Source organism: Lactuca sativa, chromosome 7 (assembly GCF_002870075.4).
Source record: "Lactuca sativa cultivar Salinas chromosome 7, Lsat_Salinas_v11, whole genome shotgun sequence".
Taxonomy (NCBI): Eukaryota; Viridiplantae; Streptophyta; class Magnoliopsida; order Asterales; family Asteraceae; genus Lactuca; species Lactuca sativa.
The window spans coordinates 6,349,254-6,352,091 of NC_056629.2; the positions used below are offsets into that span (position 1 = coordinate 6,349,254).

At 28.8% G+C, this 2,838-nt stretch overlaps 1 long non-coding RNA gene across 1 annotated transcript; it reads left to right on the forward strand.

The window, feature by feature from the left end:
• Positions 1–958: 958 nt before the first annotated feature.
• Positions 959–2,505, forward strand: LOC111912887 (uncharacterized). Its single transcript, XR_002857368.2, has 2 exons — positions 959–1,317; positions 1,445–2,505. It is a non-coding gene; the product is annotated as an uncharacterized LOC111912887 (long non-coding RNA).
• Positions 2,506–2,838: the final 333 nt, after the last annotated feature.

The window sequence follows — 2,838 nt, forward strand, 5'->3', positions numbered from 1 at the left end:
TACAACGTTCAACTTAATTATTTTGAACAATATTCAAACATTCGTTGTAATATATATATATATATATATATATATATATATATATATATATACACACACACACACACACACACACACGTATGGTGATGATTCGAAAAAGTTTACATGTATCACAGTCCGTTATATATTACAACACATTAGACAATGGAAAACGACAATGAACACCTAAAATCATTTTTTAAGTGTTTAACTATTTTTTTTAATAACTTTTAGGTTTCGATACTTCTAAAAGTTGAAACTAAATAACATAATCCTTTAAAACTTTGAGATAAAAAAATCTTCTATAATAAAATAACTAGTAATGAATATTAATAATAAACTTTAAAATCCACTTTATGATAAAAAAATGAAAGATAAGAGAAACAAATTTAGTTATATTATATAAGGAAAAGACGAAATGTTAGATTTGTGTGTGAAAAAATGTGGGACAAATAGGAAAGACGAAATGTTAGATCTGTGTGTGAAAAAATATGGGACAAATAGAAAAAAGTAAAAAATGAATTTATAGTATTATCATAAAAATAAAAAAAAAGTTATAAGAGTTTCAAATAAATGTGATAAAAATAAAAATGTTTCCTCTTTAGTATAGTATAATGATAATAGAATGTTTAATTATATTTCCCAAGAACTTTAATAGTCTAAAAAGTTTCAAAGGGTAGAAAAGAAAAAACTGCAAAATTAGTCTCTGTGGTTTGCAAAAAACTGTAGATAAGATCCAAAAATTTATCAACCTGCATGGAATGTCCAAAATCAAGAATTTCTTGTGAATTTGGTCAACAAATTAGGAATTTCTTATGAATTTGGTCGACGGTACACTTGAAAGGTCAATTTTGCCTTTTTTATTTCTTTTTTCATATTTTTTTTATTTATTTTAGAATTTAAATAATTAGAAAAAAAACAAAAAATAAAATTCCACTCTACCCTACCTCTCTAGGTTCTCTGGCGGCAACTCTCTCTCTCTCTCTCATCTGATCGGTTCTCTTATCTGATCGTCTTCATCATCCTATTATCTTCCAAATCAAATCACATCCATACAGAAAACTAAAAGATAATACATAATTGATGATTCGATTCCTGCAACTCTCTCTAACACATACATAATTGATGATTGTTTACAAAGCCTAAGAAATTAGGACTGAGTTAACTCGTGTGGTAGTAGAACACGATGCTTGGTGGTTTTCGTCGCCGGAGAACATAACCCATAGACCTGATCTTTGCTTCCATCTCTCCTTACTGTTGAATCACCCAACCTGGAATCTACTATCTAATTCCAAATCTGTAATCCACAAAACCCAAACATATTGCATCTGATTTCAAACCCAAACTCACATCTGTTTCTCTATTACATATACATCGAATTTCTTCTTCTTTTGATCTAATGTGAACATCTAATTTCTCCATACAGGTTCTATATATAGATAAGGCTTTCAATTAACCCGACAAAGTTCACCAGAAAAAGTGCTACATAGATAAAGTTTAATCGGACCTCCTGAAGGGGAAGGGGGTTTCATCATAGGTGTGTTTATGAAAAGGGCAGTAGGGTAGAGTACGGTGAACATGCGATATCCGATTGTTAGATTCAATCATCGAGGTTTCGTGATTGCAGGTTTCAAGCTCCAATATGTGTATCCATTGGTTCGCGAAGGAGAGAGGGAGTGAAGACGATGAGAAGTAACATACTTACCGGTGATGAGGGACAACGAGAAATTTGGGCGGCGACCATTAGGGCTTCTTGACGAGAATGAAGGCGATGAAGCTGACGTCTTTTTGATTAGCGCGAAAGAGAGAAAGAAATGTAGGGTGAGGTACAGAGGTAGTGAGGTGGGTTGCTGTAATGTCGTAGGCCCATTTTTTTTTTTTTTTAAATTAAAAAACAATTAAAATAAATAAAGAAAATATAAAAAAGAAATAATAAGATAAAATAGTCTTTTCAAATTTCTAAGGACCAAAACCAAAGAAAATTCTTGAGTTTGGACCTTTCATGCAAGTTGAAAACTTTTTGAACCGTATCCACATTTTTTTGCAAACCATAAGGACCAATTTTGCAATTTTGTCGATAGAAAATGATTAACGACTTATGTTACTAATTAAACTTTTTAGGGAGACCTTTATTTAAATAATGAAATAGTTTATTAAGTTTTGTATATCATGACGATGTGGGATCAAAGTAGCTTTATCATGTGCATTTTTGTGTCATGTTTTTATCCTACCTTACTTAAGAAACAAAGTTGAAACGAAAACAAACAAGTATAAGTAAAGAGCCTGACACATTTTTTATCCCACTACACATTTTTTATCCAACTACAATGTTCAACTTAATTGTTTTGAACAATGTTTAGATGTTCATTGTAATAAAAAAAAAGCTATATACGTGTATGGTGATGATTGAAAGAAGTATACATGTATCACAACACATTAATATAATCATTTAAAACTTTGAGTGTTTAACTATTTTTTATAATAACTTTTAGGTTTCAATACTCCTAAAAGTTGAAACTAAATAATATAATCATTTAAAACTTTGAGATAAAAACATTTTTTATAATAAAAATACCAATAAACTTTAAAAGTCACTTTATGATCAAAAATGAAAAATAAGATAAACAAATTAGTTATATTATTTAGGGTAAAGATAAAAGGTTAGATTTCTATATGAAGCAATGTGGAAGAAAAAAAAAACCCTCAAATTAATGTTGTAAAAGATAAATCATTTATATTGAACCACATTGATTTAGATAGTCTCCTTTATAAGTTATATATATATATATATATATATATATATATATATATATATATATA